This window comes from Schistocerca gregaria, chromosome 8 (genome assembly GCF_023897955.1).
Source record: "Schistocerca gregaria isolate iqSchGreg1 chromosome 8, iqSchGreg1.2, whole genome shotgun sequence".
Lineage (NCBI taxonomy): Eukaryota > Metazoa > Arthropoda > Insecta > Orthoptera > Acrididae > Schistocerca > Schistocerca gregaria.
In genome coordinates this window covers 370,076,213-370,093,368 of record NC_064927.1, presented here as the reverse complement: position 1 = coordinate 370,093,368, position 17,156 = coordinate 370,076,213, and the positions used below count along the sequence as shown (strand labels likewise).

Sequence of the window (17,156 nt, the reverse complement as noted above, 5' to 3'; positions counted from 1 at the left end):
CCCCGGGAGTAGACAACATTCCATTATAACTACTGATGGCCTTGGGAGAGGCAGTCCTGACAAAACTCTACCATCTAGTGAGCAAGATGTATGAGACAAACGAAATACCCTCAGACGTCAAAAAGAATATAATAATTCCAATCCCAAAGAAAGCAGGTTTTGACAGATGTGAAAATTACCGAACTATCAGTTTAATAACTTACAGCTGCAAAATACTAACGCGAATTATTTACAGACGAATGGAAAAACTGGTAGAAGCCGACCTCGGGGAAGATCAGTTTGGATTCCGTAGAAATGTTGGAACACGTGAGGCAATACTGACCTTACGACTTATCTTAGAAGAATGATTAAGGAAAGGCAAACCTACGTTTCTAGCATTTGTAGACTTAGAGAAAGCTTTTGACAATGTTGACTGGAATACTCTCTTTCAAATTCTAAAGGTGGCAGGGGTAAAATACAGGGAGCGAAAATCTATTTACAATTTGTACAGAAACCAGATAGCAGTTATAAGAGTCGAGGGGCATGAAAGGGAAGCAGTGGTTGTGAAGCGAGTGAGACAGCGTTGTAGCCTCTCCCCAATGTTATTCAATCTGTATATTGAGCAAGCAGTAAATTAAACAAAAGAAAAATTCGGAGTACGTATTAAAATCCACGGAGAAGAAATTAAAACTTTGAGGTTGAAATGGCTCTGAGCACTATGGGACTTAACATCTATGGTCATCAGTCCCCTAGAACTTAGAACTACTTAAACCTAACTGACCTAAGGGCAACACACAACACCCATCAATCACGAGGCAGAGAAAATCCCTGACCCCGACGGGAATCGAACCCGGGAACCCGGGCGCGGGAAGCGAGAACGCTACCGCACGACCACGAGATGCGGGCAAACTTTGAGGTTCGCCGATGACATTGTAATGCTATTAGAGACAGCAAAGGACTTGGAAGAGTAGTTGAACGGAATGGACACTGTCTTGAAAGGAGGATATAAGATGAACATCAACAAAAGCAAAACGAGGATAATGGAATGTAGTCGAATTAAGTCGGCTGATGTTCAGAGAATTAGATTAGGAAATGAGACACTTAAAGAAGTAAAGGAGTTTTGCTATTTAGGGAGCAAAATAACTGATGATGGTCGAAGTAGAGAAGATATAAAATGTACACTGGCAATTGCTAGGAAAGCGTTTCTGAAGAAGAGAAATTTGTTAACGTCGAGTATTGATTTAAGTGTCAAGAAGTCGTTTCTGAAAGTATTTGTATGGAGTGTAGTCATGTATGGAAGTGAAACATGGACGACAACTGGTTTGGAGAAGAAGAGAATAGAAGTTTTCGAAATGTGGTGCTACAGAAGAATGCTGAAGACTAGATGGATAGATCACACAACTAATGATGAAGAATTGAATAGAATTGGGGAGAAGAGGAATATGTGGCACAACTTGACAAAAAGATGGGACCGGTTAGTAGGACATGCTCTGAGACGTCAAGGGATCAAAAATTTAGCGTTGGAGGGCAGCGTGGAGGGTAAAAATCGTAGAGGGAGACCAACAGATGAATACACTAAGCAGATTCAGAAGAATGTGGGTTGCAGTAAGTACTGGGAGATGAAGAAGCTTGCACAGGATAGGGTAGCATGGAGAGTTGCATCAAACCAGTCTCAGAACTGTAGACCACAACAACAATGTTTACAAGTTGTTCCTTACCTCTTCTGATTTGCTGCGTTGGACTGAAGTGTTAAGAAAATGTTTTTGTGCCTAATGTACATTTTGGGAGCATGTGTCAATGAAAATGTTTTTGCCTGTTCTAGCAGTAACTGAAATCGTTGTATGATTGAATTTACGTAGTTGCAGGACCACACTAGTGAGGTCAAGGTTTACACAACTCACGATTTCTAATCCAACTTACAATTCAAATATCATATATTTATTGGTGATTCCTGCATTTCTCTGAGCACATCCTTTACCGTTGCCCATGTACATGCATCAAAATAAGTTTTGCATCACCTCGGTTCCGACAGTTACGGAACTTGTACAGAGAATTGGAATAGAGATCAACATAAACATCATTTCCGCCCTTTTTAGTGCTCATCAAAACACATTGCTTATTGTACCACCATACAGCGATACCTTCAGAGGCGGTGGTCCAGATTGCTATACACACTGGTACCTCTAATACCTTGGAATAGAGAACAACATAAACATCATATCCGCCCTTTTTATTGCTTATGAAAACACATTGCGTATTGTACCACCATGCAGCGAGACCTTCAGAGGTGGTAGTCCAGATTTCTATACACACTGGTACCTCTAATAACCAGTAGCGCGTCCTCTTGCATTGATGCATGCCTCTATTCGTCTTGGCATACTGTCCGCAAGTTCATCAAGGCACTGTGTCTCCAAATTGTCCTCAACGGCGATTCGGCATAGATTCCTCAGAGTGGTTGGTGGGTCACGTCGTCCATAAACAGCCCTTTTCAATCTATCCCAGGCATGTTCGATAGGGATCATATCTGGAGAACACGCTGGCCGCTCTAGTCGAGCGATGTCGTCATCCTGAAGGAAGTCATTCACAAGATGTGCACGATTGGGTCGCGAAGACGACGCGGGTCCATGAAGACGAATGCCCCGCCAATATGCTGTCGATAACGTTGCACTATCGGTCGGAGGATAGCATTCACGTGTAGTACAGCCGCTACGGCGCCTTCCATGACCACCAGTGGCGTACTTCGGCCCCACGGAATGCCACCCCAAAAAATCGGGGAGCCTCCACACTCCTGCACTCGGTGGAGAGTGTGCCTAAGTCGTTCAGCCTGACGGGTTGCCTCCAAACAGGTCTCCGACGATTGTCTAGTAGAAGGCATGTGCCACAATCGGTGAAGAGAACGTGATGCCAATCCTGAGCTGTCCATTTGGCATGTTGTTGCGTCCATCTGTACTGCGCCGCATAGTGTCGCGGTTGCAAAGATGGATCTCGCCATGCACGTTGGGAGTGAAGCTGCTGATAATGCAGCCTATTGCGCACACTTTGAGTGTTAACACGATGTCCTGTGCTACGGTCACAGGTTCGAATCCTGCCACGGGCTTGAATGTGTTTCATGTCCTTAGGTTAGTTAGGTTTACCTAGTTCTAAGTCTAGGGGACTGATGACCTCCGATGTTAAGTCCCATAGCGCTTTGAGCCGTTTGAACCATTATGAACGATGTCCTGTGGCTGCACGAAAAGCATTATTCAGCATGGTGGCGTTGCTGTCAGGGTTCCTCCAAACCATCATCCGTAGGTAGCGGTCATCCACTGCAGTAGTAGCCCTTGAGCGGCCTGAGCGAGGCATGTCATCGTCAGTTCCTGTTTCTCTGTATCTCCTCCGTGTCCGAACAACATCGCTTTGGTTCACTCCGAGGCGCCTGGATACTTCCCTTGTTGAGACCCCGTCCTGGCGCAAAGTAACAATGCGGACGCGACCGAACCGTGGTATTGACCGTATAGGCATGGCTGAACTACAGACAACACGAGCCGTGTACCTCCTTCTTGGTGGAATGACTGGAACTGTTCGACTGTCGAACCCCCCTCCGCCTAGTAGGCATTGCTCATGCATGGTTGTGCCGGCCGCGGTGGTCTAGCGGTTCAGGCGCTCCGTCCGGAACCGCGGGCCTGCTGCGGTCGCAGGTTCGAATCCTGCCTCGGGCATGGATGTGTGTGATGTCAGGTTAGTTAGGTTTAACTAGTTCTAAGTTGTAGGGGACTGATGACCACAGATGTTAAGTCCCATAGTGCTCAGAGCCATTTGAACCATGCATGGTTGTTTACATCTTTGGGAGGGTTTAGCGACATCTCTGAACAGTCAAAGGGATTGTGTCTGTGATACAATATCCACAGCCAATGTTATCTTCAGGAGTTCTGGGAACCGGGGTGTAGCAAAACTTTTTTGATGTGTGTGTTTCACAGTGTTTCTATAGTGGATCATGCACTGTTCGGTCCTGAGAACTAAATGTATATTGATATTAGATTTATTACTATCGAACAGTTGTTAATTGAATGTTTTTCTCTCTGTCTGAGTAATAACTGAGGTCATACTGTGCATTATTTATTTTATTTTGAAATAGAACCACTGGAGTGGAGTGAATCTCTATGTTTCGACATCTTATGTCAAATTACCCAATTTTTATGTCGATTTGCTTCCATTAATTTGAGATCCTCAGACCTCACGTCTCATAAAAATACATCGTAACGATCTGGAGTACTTTCAAAATAATTATGTTTTTTTCTGGTTGAAGAGTTACGTACTCGTATTTGTGGACTGGCACCTTACCACTTCCATCTCCTCGCCTTCTAAGGTATTTCAAATATAGTAAAGCCTACCATCCTCCAGTGAAAAACTCTTAAGATAAATTATGTTGGGCCGGAGGTAGCAAACTAACAGTCCCACTACAGTGAATTCCTTGCGCAGTGACCGTATTTTCACTAGGGAACATTAAAGCTAGTTAAAAGATTCTGCATTAAGGTGCAGATAGGACGGATCCATCGTGAGAGAATGACAAAAGAAATAATGACAAACAATTCGTGGTAATATTGTTATTAATACGAGTTACTGGAATGCAAGAGATCTATAAAAATGAAATGCAGGAAGTGTCACCAATGTTAGATGAAAGGAAAATTGATATAGGATTATGCGTTGGAACAGAAAAGTAATTACAGGTTTCGACTGATTTAGGGGATTATATTATAATGCAGTTGTGTGGAACACGTGTAGAGAGCTGTAACCGGTGTGACAATTGCAATAAACAAGAATTGTCGGAAAAAAGAACATTGTATATCTAGATCACAGAAACACGGTCTAAATGTGATTTGAAATGACAATGAGGGAAGGAACATGAATCCGGAAATGCATCGTTGCAACGGTAGATGGCGCCGACGAATGACACTTCGTCTGGCCACGGGCAATGTGTTCCTTGTGTGTTGCAGGCTGTGGTTGACTTAGCGTTCAGTAAGCAGCAAGGAGCAGAATGGCCCCGTATTCATGTTGGTAACAAACCGAAATGGCGTTTGTGTACGGCCAAGCACACGGAAACGGCCGAGAGGCTGGACGACTATACCAAAACAAGTATCCAATACCAACCACATCACACAACATTTCAAGCCCTTTCTGGGAATTTGCGTGATCTTGGGTCTTTTCAGACAGATTAACATGCAGGGATGCGACGGACTGTGCTTACGCAAGAGCTGGAAGACCCGGTTCTACAGTATATTCATACGAACCCTAGTACAAGTTCTAGGCAAGTGCCTCGGTAACACGCTGTAAACCAAGCGACGTCATCTTTCCAGGTGTACTAATTTTTACCGTTTGTGTATATACACGCTGTGTGTGTGTGTGTGTGTGTGTGTGTGTGTGTGTGTGTGTGTGTGTGTGTGTACGTGTGTTAGACTGCACTCTGGAATGTACAAGACATTTCGAAATATCAACCTACGCTACAGAAAAAAAATAGTGGAATAGAAGAGTGTATATTAGTCATTGCGACAGTCCAGGTGCTAAATTGTGATAATGTAAAACCATCACCTCGAACAATAAAAGCAGGCTAAAACAACAATTAAAAGGTATTCTCATATTCACTATTGCACATGTTTCACGTTGTCCAGCTCGCAAGTAGACACAAGATTAATAAACTATCACAAAAACCTCACAACAAAGAAGAGAAACTACAGTAAAGAAAATTACTCACAACATAGCACTTTGGCCGAAGTTACAGCAGGAAAAAAGCATCAATAAACAAACAACAACGACAAAGTAAGAAAATATCTCAAACAACAGTTGTTAAATTATAGGCCCAAGTAATTGTTTGGTTCCTAGAAAGTAAAGCAGTTTAAAAAGTCTTTATTAGTGGCAGATGTGTGAAAGTAAACAAGACCTTTATTGTGCAATATAAACAGAAACGCGAACAACGATATGCGATCTTAATGTGTATGTTTTTTTTTAGAATGATTTTTCTTAATATTACAACTATAGGGTGAGTCACTAATTTTTACCACCTAGAATAGCTCCGAAGGTATGATAGTAGCTGAAAAGTATGTGGGACAAATGTTGCATGGGACAACGGGGGCTATAATATGACGTTGGTTGCTAGGCGGGGTCGCGTCAGACACATGAAAGTCACGCTTTTTTTTAATGGGATGCTATAGTTTGGTACTTATTTTCTGATAGTGGCCGTCGAGACGAGTCCAATGATGTGTAACAGTAAGATCTTTGAAGGTCAACGAATGTCTCAAATGTGGCATGAACGTCCATTTACAGAAGGTGTTCGAAGTGATGACCATTGATATCAGTGCAGTGCTGTGATCTTCTCATCATGGATTGAGTAGTATTCCCTATCACATCGGCACTTATCGACGCACATGATCTGACAATTCTCTCTCGAATATCGTGCAAATAGTAAATATTCGCCGAATACGGCGTATCCATCTAACGTGCCATTGATATGCAAACACCGATCGACGGTTGCGCAATACAACACTAATAGGAACGGTAAGGCTGGTATCGTCGAATCAAGCGAATGTGAATGATGTATTCCTTCGAAGAACAAGTCGATATGCTTCTCATTTGCGGAAAGTGCCAACGAAATTCAGTGAGAGCTAGAGACTTATTCGCTGAAAGATATCCTCAACATACTCACCCTACACGTCGTACATTTAAATATGTGTATGCCAAATTGAGAATAACTGGATCTTTAACGTATCGGAAACAAATCCGACAAAGGAAAGTTACTAACGAGGAAACAGAAATTGGTACTCTTGCCACTATGGTTCCAGATCCTTGTGTTAGTTGGCGTCATATCGCAAGGGAATCTGGCATGAGCCAGAGTAGTGTTGTTCGTGTTCTGCATCGCCATAAATATCATCCTTACTGTATCAGTTTCCACCAAGAATTAACTGGTACGGATTGTATGCGTCGCATTGAATTCTGGCGATGGGCTCAACTTCAGATTCAGAGGGATGACATTTATTAATTTGATTTTATTTACTGATGAAGCCACATTCACAAACCATGGAAATATTAATTTCCATAACATGCATTATTGAGCAACTGAAAATCCATGTTGACTGCGACAAGTTGCGCACCAAAGACCGTGGTCGGTGATGTATGGTGTGGAATTCTGGAGGACAGAATTATAGCCCTATTTCATCGAAGGAAATCTTAATGGTAGGAAGTACACCACATTCCTGCAAGAAACTTTTATAGTCTGTTATTCAAAGAAATACCTTTACGAACAAGGAATAGAATGTGGTATCAACACGATGGGTGTAAGACACATTTTTCGCTGATGGCTAGAAATGAGTTGCAGAGACAATTCCCAAATCGTTGAATTGGATGCGGTGGAGATGTGTCGTGGCCTGCTCGCTCGCCAGACTTGACGCCTCTGGATTTTTTCTTGTGGGGATTCATAAAACACATTGTTTATAGTGACGTTCCAACTACATCTGGAGATTTGCGAGAGAGAATTTTCAGATCATGTGCTTGATAAGAGCCTATGTGATAAGGAATATCACTCAATCCATGATAAGAAGATTGCAGCATTGCATTGATATCAATGGTCATCACTCGAACACCTTCTGTAAATGGACATTCATGCACTGTTGTGACCTTCGTTGACCTTCAAACACCTCACTGTTACACATCATTGGATTCGTCTCGATGGCCGCTATCAGAAAATAAAACTCCAGCATCCCATTCAAAAAAACAAAATTGACCATCATATTTCTGAAGCAATCCCATCTAGCAACAAAAAACCAACGTCATATGATGGCCCCCACTGTCCCATGCAACTTTTGTCCCACAAACTTTTCAGCTCCCATCATACTATCGGAGTTATTGTTAGTGGCAATAGTTAGTGACTCACCCCGTATAATCCCAAATTGTGTGTACTCATTTATGCAGGGTGTTCCTAAATTACCAGTACAAACTTCCAGGATTTGTAGAGGAACAGGAATCCCTGTCCGGAAACGTTGAGTTTTCGTTCTACTATGGTTTCAATTCAGATTTGTAACACATCTACGTCTACTGAGGGAAAGAGAAAAGTCTCAGATCTGCTTGTTCTGGTATTCAATAGGGTATAAGGATGAGGTGTGCTACGTCACACGGTCGCCTTCCTGCGAGAGCTATTTAATCCTCCGATAAAGTAATCATGGTTCGGTACACGTTTTCGGAATACACAGAAATGTTCCTTGTTTATGGTGATGCTCGAGGTAACTGAAGAGCTGCTCGGCGGCTGTGTTACGAACCTTTTCCGCAACATAGCACGTCATCGTATAAAAATTTTTTCCAAGTTACGCAGTGGCTCCGAGAAACAGGTACCTTCACATTGAGGAAGCAGGACCGTGGTGCTCCACGGCAAGGCTGCACGCCCGAATTCGAAGTTGTACTGCATTGCGTTGAAGAAAACACGTCAACGCGTCCTTGAGCAACTGTGCGTGCATTGGGTGTTAGTCACAGTATCGTCTGGAACGTTCTGTGTGAGCAACAACTACATCCGTATCATTACGAAGGGTACACGCTGAGGGTCTAGATGATTTTCCACAACGCATCTCCTACTGCATATGTTTCCTGCACAGGTGCATCGGCATAGCCCTGTTTCCGCGTCGAGTTCTGTTCACAGACGACTGTAAATTCGCTAGGGACTGTATTCTAAATTCGCTAAACAGCCATGTCTGGGCAGACGAAATCTCTCCTATCATGTATGTTCACAATTTTCGGCACCGCTTTGGCATCAACGTGCGGACAGGTATTCTGGACGGTAACGTGATTGGGCCATACCTCCCTCCACTGAAGGTAACAGGTCCCGCATACTTGCTCTTCCTGCAAAATGTATTGGCCCAGTTCTTAGAAGCTGTGGCACTGAATGACCATCGGGGAACATGGTTTCAACAAGCTGGTCCACCGGCAAACTTCTCTCGCACGGTTCCGAGATATTTGAAGAGACGACATGGTGAAAGATGAACAGGCTGAAATAGTCCAACCGCGTGCCGCTGCGATTGCCGAATTTAACTCCTGCGGACTACTTTTTGTGAGGTTGTGTACGAATTTAATTTACGAGGCTCCTATAGAAACAGAGGAAGATATGCTGGCAGGAATTCTGGCCGCTGCACTAGAGATCGGAGACACACAGACACCAGGTGGGATGGAGAGTGTGTACCACATCATGCTTCGTAGTTTATGTAAGTATTAAACCTGTAAATACTAGAAGTTAAATTTAATTCATGTACATAATTTTACTGTTTGTTGACTGAGGATCTTTAAAATTCATGAAACTCAAGTTTTTCTAATTACATTTTTGAAATGTGTTTATCTGACATGTTCCATCCACACCCAGGAGGATTCTCTCTTTTATGGGTCTATGGAATGAATAATTAATCTAATCTAAAGTTACAATGTAACAAAGCTGGTAGTCACCATATCGAGTCGTTGTTGTGATGCGTCAGTTCTATTCTGTACGTACAGTTTGCTGTGTCCTTTTTTGCTTTTGACTAATGTAAACATGCAATGTTTACGTTTTAATACAAATAAACTGCATAAGTGATAAACTGATGTTCCGTTACGTTTCCTTCCGAACATTACTAATAATTGTACTGCGTCACGTCTAATCCAGTTCCTCAAGTAGAAATGAATGAGTTAAACATCTGAATTAAAATCTTCGCAGAACGGAAACTATACGTTTCCGGATATGGGTTCCTATTCAAAATATTAAAATATTATGTACTTGCTCCCCCCCCCCCCCCCCCCCCCCCCCCCGTCGCCCCCTTCGTAGCCTAGAAGTTTGTAATGGGAATGTCCGAACATCCTGTTTGAAACATAACTTCCGTTTTACAACACAATAATGAGACACACAGTACTCATTTTGTAATATCACTGATAAAGTATGAGTTAAAAACTGACAACAAGAAATTTAGTTTCGCTCCAGATACACTACTGGCCATTAAAATTGCTACACCACGAAGATGAGGTGCTACAGATGCGAAATTTAACCGACAGGAAGAAGATGTTGTGATATGCAAATGATTACCTTTCCAGAGCATTCACACAAGGTTGGCGCCGGTCGCGATACCTACAACATGCTGACATGAGGAAAGTTTCCAACCGATTTCTCATACACAAACAGCAGTTGACCGGCGTTGCCTGGTGAAACGTTGTTGTGATGCCTCGTGTAAGGAGGAGAAATGCGTATTATTACGTTTCCGACTTTGATAAAGGTCGGATTGTAGCCTATCGCGATTGCGGTTTATCGTATCACGACACTGCTGCTCGCGTTGGTCGAGATTCAATGACTGTTAGCACAATATGGAATCGGTGGGTTCAGGAGAGTAATACGGAACGCCGTGCTGGATCCCAAAGGCCTCTTATAACTAGCAGTCGAGATGACAGGCATCTTATCCGCTTGGCTCTAACGGATCGTGCAGCCAAGTCTCGATCTCTGAGTCAACGTATGGGGGCGTTTGCAAAACAACAACCATCTGCACGAACAGTTCGACGACGTTTACAGCAGCATGGATTATCAGCTCGGAGACCATGGCTGCGCTTACCCTTGACGCTGCATCACACACAGGAGCGCCTGCGATGGTGTACTCAACGACAAACCTGGGTGCACGAATGGCAAAACGTCATCTTTTCGCATGTATCCCGGTTCTGTTTACAGCATCATGATGGTCGCATCCGTATTTGGCGACATCGCAGTGAACGCACATTGGAAGCGTGTATTCGTCATCGCCATACTGGCGTATCACCCGGCGTGATGGTATGGGGTGCCACTGGTTACACGTCTCGGTCACCTCTTGTTCGTATTGACGGCACTCTGAACAGCAGGATAATGCACGACCGCATGTTGCAAGTCCTGTATGGGCCTTTCTGATACAGAAAATGTTCAACTGCTGCTCTGGCCAGCACATTCTCCAGATCTCTCACCAATTGGAAACGTCTGGTCAATGGTGGCCGAGCAACTGGCTTGTCACAATACGCCAGGCACTACTCTTGATGAACTGTGATATCGTGTTGAAGCTACATGAGCAGCTGTACCTGTACAAGCCATCCAAGCTCTGTTTGACTCAATGCCCAGGCATATCAAGGCCAGTGGTGGTTGTTCTGGGTACTGATTTCTCAGGATATATGCACCCAAATTGCGTGAAAATGTAATCACATGTCAGTTCTAATATAATATATTTGTCCAATGAATACCCGTTTATCATCTGCATTTCATCTACATCTACGATAAGGGAGGTGACTGAATTGTGTGAAAATACGGGAAGTCGGGCGGGGTAGCGGCGCGATTTGAGGCGTCTCGTCGCGGTCCACGCGGCTCCCCCTGTCGGAGGTTCGAGTCCTCCTTCGGACATGGGCGTATGTGTGTGTGTGTGTGTGTCGTCCTTTGCGTAAGTTAGTTTAAGTTAGGTTAAGTAGGGAATAAGCATAGGGACCGATGACCTCAGCAGTTTGATGCCATCAGCCATTACCACAAATTTCCTATTTCCAAAATACGGGAAAATTAATCTCAGTTTAGTGTCGCGTTTTTCATATCGTCATGTTTACGTGAATGGCAGAGTGACATCTATTTTGAACGGGTCTTGAGAATAAAAAAAGTTATTGTTCTTTAAGCGGCTTGTTATTCACTTCAAAGTCACATGAAAAGCAAAAGATCTTAAACCTTAAGATGTAGATTGATGAAATAAGAGGCTTAATGAGGAGGAATAACTATGCTTATATACGTGTCTTTAAAACCAGACGTCACTTTCAAAAATAAACATGACTTTTATCACGAGAAACTAAATGCAACCAAATAAATCATGAAACCTGAGGTAAGTTTACAAGTTAGTGCAAGATGGGCTATATGGATGACATGTAATACACGAATACAGGCTAGAGGCAAAGATAAATGACGAGATTAATGTACAGAAAAAGGAGGTAGCAAGATGCGAAAGGCCGAACAAAGGTAATGGATGAGAAACACGAGAGCGTTTGAAGATTTAACGAAGCTGACGGTGTTGGCTGAAGTATTGCAGAAGTAGAGGAACTGAGAAGCACAGGAAGTGAGTGAACGAAAGAAGAACTATTCAAATACACATAAATAGAACTAAAGAGGGTTTTAAATATATCTGATTAAATCTGAATACAAATAGTGAAAGGAGACTAGCTATCTGGTACCTACTTCTGAAACGATGGAAAACATTTTATAGAAACTTATTGCTGTTCATCAGTAATTAAAAAATATAATTCTCTATTTTACTCATAACTATACCGGTTTTTGAAATCACACTAGTATGGTGGTGGGGTCCGACAGACACTAATAATAAAAAGAATCAGAATAAAATTAACAAATACGTGAGTTCTTAATTCCATGAAGAATTTACTGACCACACCGGTGTAGTTTTCACGTACAAATAGACGTGCTACAGACAGACAGAAAAACCACATTTATTCCTTTTATTTTTCTTGTTTGTGTGACTTGATCACTCTCTACATCTTTATTTTCTTTGTGGTTCTCAATTGAAGAAAACCCATGATATCGCCAGTCTTGAGAAGAATGCGACCATTCTCTGTGTCCCGTGCGAACCATTTCTTGCCAGAGCTGCATTACTTGTTCCCTGGGATTTATTTATATCTTAAGATATCTTTACACATATACTCGGCAAGCGACTGCGCAGTGCATTGTGGAGAGCGCTTCATATCAATATTATCGATTTCCTGTTCACTTCCATTATAGTATTGTTCGACGGACTAATGAATGTATACGTGCCATCTGCCCCAATCTCTTTATCTCTAACTCATCGTACAGGGTTTCTCGAGAACTATTTCTTACAAGGATTCTTTCTGCCTTTTCTCACTATCGTCCAAGGATCGATACTTTCCTGCTTGCAGGAACTTGTTGCTCTCTACTAACGTCACAATTTATCAGCTTACAATATGTTTTAGGATCCTGAAGCAGACGGATATTAGCGAATTTCTGCAGTCCTGTACATTTGATCTTTTACCCTTTTTGTAAACAGGAGTCCGCCACTATTTTACCGTCACCTAGGAGTTGAAGTTAAGTAAGAAACGCTTGGTAAATACGAGCTAGGAAAGGGACGAATTCCGGAGCGTAAGCTATGTGAATCCTAACTGGACTACTGTCAGGACCTGGTGCGTTGTTCACTTCTAGTAGTACTTAAATGTTTTCAAAAAAGTGGTTCAAATGGCTCTGAGCACTATGGGACTTAACATCTGAGGTCATCAGTCCCCTAGAACTTAGAACTACTTAAACCTAACTAACCTAAGGACATCACACACATCCATGCCCGAGGCAGGATTCGAACCTGCAGTCGTAGTGGTCGCGCGGTTCCAGACTGTAGCGCCTAGAACCGCTCGGCGACTACGGCCGGCTCTTATATGTTTTCAACGATGGGTGTGTTAATCGTAACATCTCTCCCTGAAGAGTCTGTGAGGCTGTCAAGTATTTCGACAGGTAGTATCGCCATGCGTATATGTGGAATCAGTATTTCTTATTTTTATCTGCTACCTTCATTTTCAACACCAGTCCTATTCACGGACGGATTCATGGACGGATTCATGGACGGATTTGACTCATTTTTTGACTTTACGAGTGACCAGAACTTACTAAGATATTGTAATGTGTCTTTCTCCAGGATTTGTGAAAATGATTGAGACATCACCCATGACCCATCTTACGGATATACAGCTGCTATTAAGTTTTCTACAATAGCTTCCCTATAGTCTCTTTTGCTGTCAGAACTTAGTTGTGTGTTTTCGCAACATTCTCCGAATCCTACAAGTAAACCAAGACGGCTCTTGGTTGTCTGTTAGTATTTTAAGTGGTACGGCTTTATCTAGTCCGTGATTTATAACGTCTTCCAGTTTTAAACATTGTTGTTCTGATTTTGTCGATACAAACTAAATGTACTCATATATGTGGAATCTGTTCTTTCGGAGTACGCCATCCGAGAACAGTGGCCATCGCAAATGCGAGGACTGCCCTAGGACACATCTCGTCAGGCCCAAATGTTTAACTTATCACTACTGATGTAGTGCCCCTTGTCCATTAATCTCATTACTCGCGACATTTCGTCGATTTCCGGATAGGTTCGTGCGTAGTATGCATCCCCATTGAAGAACTCAATTCATCCTTTGAGTAGCTTGTTTATCAGTTAGACCAAATACAAATACTCTCCAAGTTTTCTTGATAATTTTTCATGCCTCTGGTGACCGTCCTTTTCGCAGCAGTATCAGGGGCACTAATCTCCCAGTCGCTGTTCAGACCGTCGGAAACGTCGTGTCTTTTTGCAGCCAGGAGTTCTGAAATACACTCCTGGAAATGGAAAAAAGAACACATTGACACCGGTGTGTCAGACACACCATACTTGCTCCGGACACTGCGAGAGGGCTGTACAAGCTGTACAAGCAATGATCACACGCACGGCACAACGGACACACCAGGAACCGCGGTGTTGGCCGTCGAATGGCGCTAGCTGCGCAGCATTTGTGCACCGCCGCCGTCAGTGTCAGCCAGTTTGCCGTGGCATACGGAGCTCCATCGCAGTCTTTAACACTGGTAGCATGCCGCGACAGCGTGGACGTGAACCGTATGTGCAGTTGACGGACTTTGAGCGAGGGCATATAGTGGGATGCGGGAGGCCGGGTGGACGTACCGCCGAATTGCTCAACACGTGGGGCGTGAGGTCTCCACAGTACATCGATGTTGTCGCCAGTGGTCGGCGGAAGGTGCACGTGCCCGTCGACCTGGGACCGGACCGCAGCGACGCACGGACGCACGCCAAGACCGTAGGATCCTACGCAGTGCCGTAGGGGACCGCACCGCCACTTCCTAGCAAATTAGGGACACTGTTGCTCCTGGGGTATCGGCGAGCACCATTCGCAACCGTCTCCATGAAGCTGGGCTACGGTCCCGCACACCGTTAGGCCGTCTTCCGCTCACGCCCCAACATCGTGCAGCCCGCCTCCAGTTGTGTCGCGACAGGCGTGAATGGAGGGACGAATGGAGATGATGAGAGTCGCTTCTGCCTTGGTGCCAATGATGGTCGTATGCGTGTTTGTCGCCGTGCAGGTGAGCGCCACAATCAGGACTGCATACGACCGAGGCACACAGGGCCAACACCCGGCATCATGGTGTGGGGAGCGATCTCCTACACTGGCTGTACACCTCTGGTGATCGTCGAGGGGACACTGAATAGTGCACGGTACATCCAAACCGTCATCGAACCCATCGTTCTACCATTCCGAGACCGGCAAGGGAACTTGCTGTTCCAACAGGACAATGCACGTCCGCATGTGTCCCGTGCCACCCAACGTGCTCTAGAAGGTGTAAGTCAACTACCCTGGCCAGCAAGATCTCCGGATCTGTCCCCCATTGAGCATGTTTGGGACTAGATGAAGCGTCGTCTCACGCGGTCTGCACGTCCAGCACGAACGCTGGTCCAACTGAGGCGCCAGGTGGAAATGGCATGGCAAGCCGTTCCACAGGACTACATCCAGAATCTCTACGATCATCTCCATGGGAGAATAGCAGCCTGCATTGCTGCGAAAGGTGGATATGCACTGTACTAGTGCCGACATAGTGCATGCTCTGTTGCCTGTGTCTATGTGCCTGTGGTTCTGTCAGTGTGATCATGTGATGTATCTGACCCTAGGAATGTGTCAATAAAGTTTCCCCTTCCTGGGACAATGAATTCACGGTGTTCTTATTTCAATTTCCAGGAGTGTATGTGTCATAACATGTGAGGTCATCAGTTCCCTAGACTTAGAACTACTTAAACCTAACTAACATAAGGACATCACACACATCCATGATCGAGGCAAGATTCGAACCTGCAACCATAGCAGCAGCGCGGTTACAGACTGAAGCGCCTAGAACCGCTCGGCCACAACGGTCGGCTTACACATTTGCCGTTGGAATCCAAATGGAAAAATCTTGTGATATTTTACCCTCAAACAGTAATAATGCACATAGCTTCCTCTAGCACTCACACAATAATGGAAGCTTAAGATCACTGTGAGTTTAAAGGCCATCTTTCGTATAGCGCGCTAAATGTGTTCTGTAAGGTGTCCCCCGGAACCCGCCAGCACGGTTAAGGCTTAAAAAGTTTCTAAAATAGGTATCTGGATGATATCTTGTACTATCCATATTTTTTTAATAATGAGTACTGTACTTTCACTTTCAATGAACAATTACCAAAGCACATTATACAATTTGCTGAAGAGGTGGCGACATCGGCTGAGACATTCATTATTTTGAAATTAATTCGAGACAGCTGTATTTGATGACATTCATTTATTACGAACGATTTCGCAGCTTTGATAGCTCCACCACAAGGCAAGTGCAGTGACAATCAAATTTCCGTACACCCGCAAAGTGTATTCTGCATCACAGCTATCAGGTACAGCGTCACGTTAGCTGGCAAAATCAAACAAAATGGCGTCTCGAGCTCTATCATGGACAGTAATGTATAAAATATACAAGTATGGTACATATGTGACGTGCCATTTTAACTGGGAGTATTGTCAACATGCTGGCAGTTTAGGTGGAGGTGCATTTTCATATTATTTTATATTTATGTTATTTTACATGTTAGCATCCATGATAATCAATGTTTCACTGCAGACATTATCATTTTCCCACCATTCTGGAGAGTTTCAGACTAAATTTCATAAAAACTGTGCAGAATGAAAGATACAGTCTGGAGCAAAGCTGCTTGTAGAATAGCAAGTGAATGGTTTCCTAACTGTAGGATTCCTCCCTACACAAAAAGTGAAAATCAGTCATTTTGTTCAGGAAATGATATTACCATCTTTAATCATTATAACAAACAATAATTAAAGACCGGATTTTTGAGCAAAATTCATAATTTTTCCCACACTTTTAGAGAAAAGCATAAAGGTTATACTTCTAAGACACAGTAGATAATGAGTTTTAATTATGTTTGTTGATGCTTATTTACTTTTATTTTGCAAGAAAACGTTTTTGCTTACTTATTTTATCATTTTAATCAAAACAGCATATTTTACCGAAAACTGTGTTTTAAAGGTGTATATTTCATTCCTATTCGTTATTTATTACTCGGTGATTCTCTCTTTTATCGGCTGATAAAAATTAACTTCGGTGGATTGCGTAAGAAAGCAAT

At 43.4% G+C, this 17,156-nt stretch overlaps 1 protein-coding gene across 1 annotated transcript in view; it reads right to left on the bottom strand.

The window, feature by feature from the left end:
• Nucleotides 1–17,156, bottom strand: part of LOC126284835 (uncharacterized) — a 104,707-nt gene that overhangs the window by 26,362 nt on the left and 61,189 nt on the right. The window lies entirely within an intron of this gene.